The following is an 8,131-nucleotide window of genomic DNA, read 5'->3' on the forward strand; positions in this document are numbered from 1 at the left end:
CTCAGATTACATAGGATACCCGATGCTCAAACGGTTACCTTACATCGGGAAAAAAGTTTTCCTTAAATGCATCAACGAAATATGGACAACTGGCACATTCCCCGACGAATGGCGTAAAAGCATTGTTATCCCTATCCCGAAAAATGGACAAGATCACGGTACAGTAGAGGGTTATCGACCTATTAGCCTCACTAGTTGCATTGGTAAAATAGCAGAACGCATGGTTAATAGGAGGCTAACTACCGTTTTAGAAGAAAATAATTTGCTCGATGATCGTCAATTCGCATTTCGCAGGGGCCGTGGATGTGGTACCTACCTCGCTTGTCTAGGGGAAGTGCTAGACGATGCACGAGAATCGGGTCATCATGTCGATATGGGAATTTTGGATTTATCAAAAGCATACAACCGTGTATGGAAGGATGCCATTCTAAAGCAACTTTTGAAGTGGGGCTCAATGGACGCTTGTGTGTGTTCATTGAAATTTTTTTATCAAATCGCTTGTTCCAAGTAGTAATCGGTGACTCACTCTCGCAATCATTTTGCGAAGAAACTGGAGTCCCACAAGGGTCTGTGCTTTCAGTCACTATCTTTTTGATCGCCATGAACAATGTCTTCAATAACTTACCCAAGGACATGTATGCATTTGCATACGCCGACGATATACTACTTTTAACAGTTGGTAAATCTTATGTTAAAACACGTAGGAAACAGCAGAATGCAATCCGTATCGTATCAAAGTGGGCAGATGAAATCGATTTTATGATCTCTGCAGAAAAAAGTTGCATATTTCACTGTTGTAATTCAAATCACAGAGCAAATGACCGTGTAGTAAAGATCAGATACAATTCGATACCTTTTAAAAAAATGTAAAAGTCCTGGGTGTTACTTTCGATAGAAGTTTGAACTTCAAGCGACACTTTGAAATAGTGAAAAACGAGTGCGATAGTCGACTGAGATTGTTGTCGGCCATAAGCAGCAGACATCAAAATAATAACCGCCACACAATAATCCGCGTTGGCAATAGTATACTCACCTCTAAATTGCTTTACGGTATCAAAATTACATACCGCAATCTAGATCTACTAGTTTCAACATTAGCACTTATCTATAATAAGATTATTAAAAAGGCATCAGGTCATATGCCAAGTTCACCTACTAACTCCTGTACCTATGATCGAATCTGGATGCATACCTTTTCACCTAAAGACAGTGCAAATCCTAACAAACAGAATTGTTGGATTTCTAGAGAAAACAAGCGGAGAAGAAACACACCTACAACGCCATATCAACAGTATACTCACAAAAAACTTTGCAGAAGTTCTGCCCGAAGTGGCCGAGACACCCAGTGTACGAGATCGACGTTGGAATCACCCTATGCCTAAAATCGATTAGAGCATCAAAGAAAAAGTTCGCGCTGGAGATAATCCCTTCAAAATAAAAATGATATTCAATGAGCTTGTAAACCGGAAATTTAAAAACCACGAACAAATTTTTACTGACGGATCAAAATCTGCAAATGGAGTTGGTGCAGGAGTTTTTTCATCAAATAATTCAATATCTCTCAAGCTTTATAATGCATGCTCTGTATTTTCAGCTGAAATTGCAGCCTTGAATATCGCTGTGAATTCAATTCCGAGTGATGAAGTCAAAGAATATACTGATTCAGCAAGCGCATTGAAAGCTTTCGAAACAAAACATCCTTGGTTAAAAGAACTCGAGTTGAAGGACCTTTCTAAGATGACATTCATCTGGATTCCGGGACACAGTGGGATTGAGGGCAACGAAGAAGCCGATAAACTGGCTGGAATCGGACATAGTATGAGTTTCTGGAGAACGAATATCCCCGGAGCAGGGCTGGTAGCGGTTTGACAATGAAATAGTAGTGACTTTAGTGACCAAAATTTGAAAAAAAGTGACCAAATAGTGACTTTGAGGACCGAAAAAAGTGACCAAATAGTGACTATGTAGAACGAAAAAAATAACGTTGAAGTACAAAAAATCTGACCACCCAGGCCCGTGCGATGGACCCTTCCGGGGGGGTTTTCAAAATTCAAATTTAGATAAAATTAATAACAATACCAAAAATAAACAATTGAAAAGGAAAGGGTTTTCTTACACCGTTTGTCACTCATGTTCAACACAAAAACTAAAAAAATGACTGATAAACAAAATTTTGGAAACTTATTTCAATGAATGTTTGAAATTCTCGATAAGTCAAGAAAGTAAGAAATAAATTAATTTCAAAAGAATTTCTTAGCAAATTTAAAATTAAAAAATATCTTAATTCTAAAATAAATGTCAAATTTTGTACAAAACTTAGCATGAACAGATGTTAGGAAAATGGTAATAACACTGGGTGACAGCCAAAAATAGTCTGGGGTTTCTCAGCTGATTTAGACTAATTTTTGTGTCCTGAGTTAGAATATCACATTGATTTTGCTGTATCAGGTCAACTTTTTGAGATACAGCCATATGGCTATATAGGCTTCAATATGCTACTAATAGGGGTTTTGACCTGATTGAACAAAACCATGGTAATTTTCGGACTCAGGGAGTCAATATTAGTCTAATTCAGTTGGAAAACCCTGGACTATTTTCAAAAAATCTTTTTTTGTTACTCAATGTAATTGTTATTTTTATTCATCTTAATTTGGAATTCTTTTCCTCATTTTCAACTGGAAGTTTAGTGAGAAATTCCGCTGTAATTTTTTTTATTTGAACAAAAAATAATTAAACACGATTTAAAATGTAAATTATCGATTACTGAATAAGAAATGAATTTTGAACAGAATTTATTCAATGTTTGATGTTTTAATTTAATTTTATAAAGAGAAAAATATATTTATAATTATTTTAAAAGTGCCAGTTATAGAAGCCAGACATAAAACCTTTAATAAAATAAAATCCTCCATGTTCAACTACATTGACAAAGAAATGTTTGAAAATGAGTAATTATGTGAATGATAAAAACTGATAAAAAATTAAAAATAATGAGTTCAAAACTTTTGTTATTAATATTCAAAGCACAAATCAAATACAAAGTTAGTTAACACTGCGTATTAAAATTTATTTTTAAAGTTGCTACTTAGAACAATTTTCCAAACTTTTGAGATAATTTTAAAAATCATGATCGATCCAAAAAACATGATTTCATATAAAAAATATTAATAAAAAGTGTTTAAATTTTCAATCGCAGGTTTTTAAGCTTTTAATTACAAGCTCTGAGTGTTTTGTTTCTTTTGATTAAAATATTGAGTCCTAGAATGAACAGAAGGTTGAAAATTATGTTTTATTCTTAAAAATTTGGAGTTTAAGGCTTATGGTTGAAGACATGAAAATTCAGAATTTAAAAACAAGGAAACAATTGTTGAAAATATATCTTAAAATTTAAAAAGTTTGATTAAAAAAAATCCGACAAGTTGATTAGAAAATTGAAAAAAAACTGTGCAACAAAATTCGGTTATTTATTTGAAAATGAAAAAAAAAATGGAAATTAAAAAGATTAGTTTTTAAAACATTTCAGGAAGAGTGTTTTCAATAAACATGTTTCACCATAACCATTTTGGTGCTTTTTTTTTTTGAATTATTGATTTGGTAAATAGTGTCCTAAACTAGAAATTTTGTCAAATTCGGCCGAACACATTTAGTTTCGGTGATAAAGAGTTCATTATTATATTTATCAGTTTAAGTGAAATCAAACATTGATAGATAACTGATTATGGAAAAATATCATTACAAGTATTTTTGACAACACAGCAGAAAGTGTAAAAAAAACTTGATTCTATTTAAAGCTCATCAATTCATATAAAACTTTTATTTTTAAATAATATGTTTTTGATTTGAGTTTTTGTAAAAAAAAAGTGCAGAAATTTCTAAAGATTTTTACTTATTTTCAACAGTCATTTCAATAACAAAACCTGATAGAAATATTGCAGATTCGGGGAACCCAAATTTGTTGAAATTACCGTTTAAATTTATTACACCTGATAAGAATTGTAAATTTTGTGGCCTTGTGTAAACATTTTTTTTCTTTTTGATAGGAGTTTAACCCGTTAAGGTCATTCTTCCTCGCGCAAAAAAAAACACAAAATAAAATTGAGTCTGAAATTGTTTTATTTAAAGAATATTTCATATCAACATAACATTTGATTTTTTTTAATAAAAAAATGGTTCGTTTTAATCCAATCTTAGTTACAGTTCTTAATAAAAACCATTCTAAAGACGAGATAGGGTTTTTGTATATCAAGTTTCCAAGGTTGATTGAACTGAAAACAAAAATCTTCAATCAAAGTTAGTTTCAAAGCATGAACGTCAAATAATGTCGTAGATCGAAATGTCTCAAGCCAAGGGTGATTTATGCTGAAATTCCGCCGGAGGCGAAAAAAATTTCTGACTGACTGATCAAGTAATTTACCGTTACTACCGTCAATATTGACACGCGCAATTCAAATTACTCTTTGATTGGTTTATTTTCGGTGAAAAAAGTGACTTTTGGTGATAAAAGTGACCATTTTTCGGAAAATAGTGACTTTAGTGACCAAATGATGAAAAAAGTGACTTTTTAGTGACTGACACAAAAAAAGTGACCAAGTCACTAAAAAGTGACTCGCTACCAGCCCTGCCGGAGAAGACCTGAAACTATGGATCGAAAAAATGGTAAAACTTTCTTGGGAATCTTGCTGGAACCGGGAGAGAAATTTGTTCACTAGAAAAATCAAAGGAACTTCTTCAATATGGAAAGACCCAGACAAACGAAATGAACAGCGTGTGCTTTCCAGGATACGTGTCGGTCATACAAGAATAACCCACAGTCACTATACAGGCGGAGGACCAAACCAACGACCCGAGTGTGATAATTGTGGAACTTATCTAACAATCGAGCACATTCTAACGGAATGTCCAATCTACGAGCATCAGCGTATAGCGAACGACTTACGGAGTGCGAAATATCCTGGCAAATGAAAAAGCGACTGAAGACAAATTATTAGACTTCTTAAGAATAACGGAACTTTTTAACCAGATTTAAGTAGGTAACTTGTATTGTATATCCTATCTCTTCTTTTTCTTTTATCTACAAGAGGCGAATGAATTGTAAATTTAATGCCTCTATAAACTCAATAAAACAAACAAACAACATAACAAAAAATGAGAAAAATTTATACAGTTGCAATTCTGCCTTTCGGGATGAATAAACCAATTTGGTTTAAAATCCCTGAGAAAAAAAGGAAAAAACGAATTCTGCCGATAATAACAAACACTGCAGCTAAGTGTATGCACTTGATGATTGTTTGTTAGTAGAAGAACAAAAATGATACAAAATGACAAATAAACAAAAACAAACAGAACGATAAACATGACATAACTGACTAAAAACTACCATAATGTACTTAAAAATGATAAAAATGGCATAAATGACCGAACCAAATTATAGAAATTAAAACATGAAAACAACAAAGTGACAGAAAAAAAACTAAAAAATGACAAAAAGATGAAACTACAGGAACAAATAACAAAAGTAAAAGATATAACAACAAATTACAAAAATGAAAAATATCACAAGAATAAAAAAAAACAAATATGTTGAAAGAACAAAATAACAAAGTTACAAAAATATAAAAAATTAAAACAAGAATGAGGAAAACGCAGTTCAGGAAAAAAATATATCAAAATTTCGTCTAAAAAATTATAGAATGACAAAAATGATAAAAAATGATAAAAAGGGCATAAATAGATAACTGAAATGCCAAATAGATAAAAATTTCATAAACGAAAAGAAAAATTTGAAATACCTAACATAAAAAATGACAAATTAATACAAATGACATTACATCTAAAAATGACAGAGATACAAAAATGGTAAAAATTGCAATCTTTACATAAAAAAATAGAAAAAATCCAAAAAATGGAAACATTGCAAAAATTAAAAACATGACAGAATTGAAAAAAAATAATCAACAACAATCGAATTGATGAAAAATATTAAAAAAACATGAAAAACGAAATTTTTATAAGATAAATATTTAAAAAAAGGAATATAAGATTCATAAATTGAGAAATCAATTCCATGGACGGTCGCATAAAAGCTATCTGAGTCTGGTGATATTTTTATTTTCCGGTCATTACCCGCAGGTCATGAACTTGACCGGAAACATGATGTAAATATCAGTCCTTCCAGCAGCAAAAAGCAGCATAATTCAAAATGTCTTACCTTTTTCACTGAATTTTTTTTAATAATTCCTTCCTAGGTGACCCTCGAAACTGGTCCAATGAATCCTCAAATGAACAATAGGAATACAAATTCTCACTCGGGACCAGTATAGATGCCAAACTTGCAGAAGGAGAAAAAAAATCCAATCTCCGCTGTGAGGATGAATGATGAAAAATCGATTCGATGTCGTCACGGCTGTTAGTTCCAAATGGTCAGCAAGTAAGGTAATCGAAACCACGAAATTTCTACACCAACGCGCGAGAAGTGCTCACTGTTTTGTACGCGATTTCGGGATCGTGATTGCGGCCGTCACGGAAAACACCGTTCAATAATACGCCCTGATGTGACCCGGGGGAAGAAATTGCCACAGCTTCAAAGATTTTGGAATGAAGTGTTATGGATGATGTGCGTTTGAAAACAAAAGGGAATTTTTTGTGCTGTTTTTTCTTCAATGTAGTGAAAATCACGGGCCGATACGACTTACAAGATTTTTCGATGACGACTGGTGATGACTTAATACAGGCACGGGGCACGTCACGAAAATTCACACTTTTGCGGACTCACTTTTGAAAGAAATCTCCGAAGAGCACAAAAAACTGGTGTGCTCACAGCTCTTTGATTTTTGTTTACATCTATCTCCTGATGGCGGTTGTTGTTGTGCCGGAAAAACCAGAGTATGGGAGGTCCTGGAGCGGAAAAACTTGGCCCACCAGCAGCCTTTCAAGTCAAGAAAATTCACCAGCACCACCCACCCGCACTAGTGGGTCGGATATAAACAATCAGGCATGGTGGCGGAGTGGCAGCGCGCGAAAACCATTTCGAGAGAGCGAACGAGCAATGGATTTCTCTCTTCTTGTGTACACGCTCCTTTTTTCAAACACAAAACTAAGTATTGTTTTGGTTCAAAACAGCACTTCAACTTCGAGTTCGACTGGGCATCTTTGACGGGCATACCCAAAAATTAGTTTTAAAGTCGAACTCCAATTTGAATTTTTTTCATGTCTTCAATCGTATTGCTACTCAAAATGCAGATCGGCAGCCAAACTCAAAATTATTCTCTCGATTCGAGGGCTGTATGTTTTCAGGGAACTAACAAAAGAAGGCAAAATATTTCTGGAACCGGATGTCTGCCGTTCTAAGTTATGACAGTACGATTTTTCTTAATGTATTAAAAATACATTGATGATCGAGTTACAGAAGGACTTACTCTGTGCGTCACTTGACGTGACACGCAAACTTCACTCTGCAGTCCTTATTCAGTGGTCTATTCTATTATCCAAAAATTAATTCATTGTTAACAGCTCAGTTGGCTCAGTTCCTGCGGTTGTTGCGGTTTCAACGAATGAAAATACCTCAAAAACGTGATTTTTCATTATTCGTGCATGTCGAAAAAGACGCGACGATTTTATTCAGTGTCTGCAAACTCAAAAGTGCGACAGCAGTTTGTTTACAAACGCTGCTATCGACCGCGTATTTTTTCGGTAATTTTCTCGGAACAAAAGGCGTTTTCTAGGGTGTAAGCAGACCGGTTCTAGAATGGTATCGATTGTTCCATCCCGGTTCGCCGGTCTCCGAATCGAGGACGATGCTGGATAGGCCGAAGCAGAGCAAAAAACTGCTGCCAACAAACGGGCCCAGCCTCAGCAGCAGTCGGGTTCCGTGGGCGGCGGACAGAAAATCAGGCGGTAACCACAGGGCAGAGCAGCTGCACAGAAAACAAAAGCCCGTATAAAAATTAACATTATTTTACCAGATCGAATTCTATTGAATTTATTATTTTTAGAAAAAGCCCAGAATCCAGCTACTCAGCGCAGCTGAACAGTGGGTCCTAGTGCGAGAAAAGATAGGATACTATCAGCTCATCATATGAGCAGGATCTTCAACAAGCCCTCATGTTGTCAAAGCTGGATTTCGAAGCGAACA

The 8,131-nt window shown here is 34.4% G+C and overlaps 1 protein-coding gene across 2 annotated transcripts in view; it reads right to left on the reverse strand.

The window, feature by feature from the left end:
- Positions 1-6,971, reverse strand: part of LOC129756366 (dual specificity protein phosphatase MPK-4) — a 29,445-nt gene extending 22,474 nt beyond the window's left edge. Inside the window, exon 1 of one of the 2 annotated variants that reach the window (XM_055753223.1) lies at positions 6,693-6,971. The gene's annotated coding sequence lies outside the window, so the exon portion shown is untranslated. Of the gene's footprint in view, positions 1-6,208 lie in introns of both variants that reach the window. The other variant, XM_055753222.1, reaches the window with a different exon arrangement.
- Between the last annotated feature and the right edge of the window lie 1,160 nt (positions 6,972-8,131).

The sequence above is a fragment of the Uranotaenia lowii genome, chromosome 3 (genome assembly GCF_029784155.1).
Source record: "Uranotaenia lowii strain MFRU-FL chromosome 3, ASM2978415v1, whole genome shotgun sequence".
Taxonomy (NCBI): Eukaryota; Metazoa; Arthropoda; class Insecta; order Diptera; family Culicidae; genus Uranotaenia; species Uranotaenia lowii.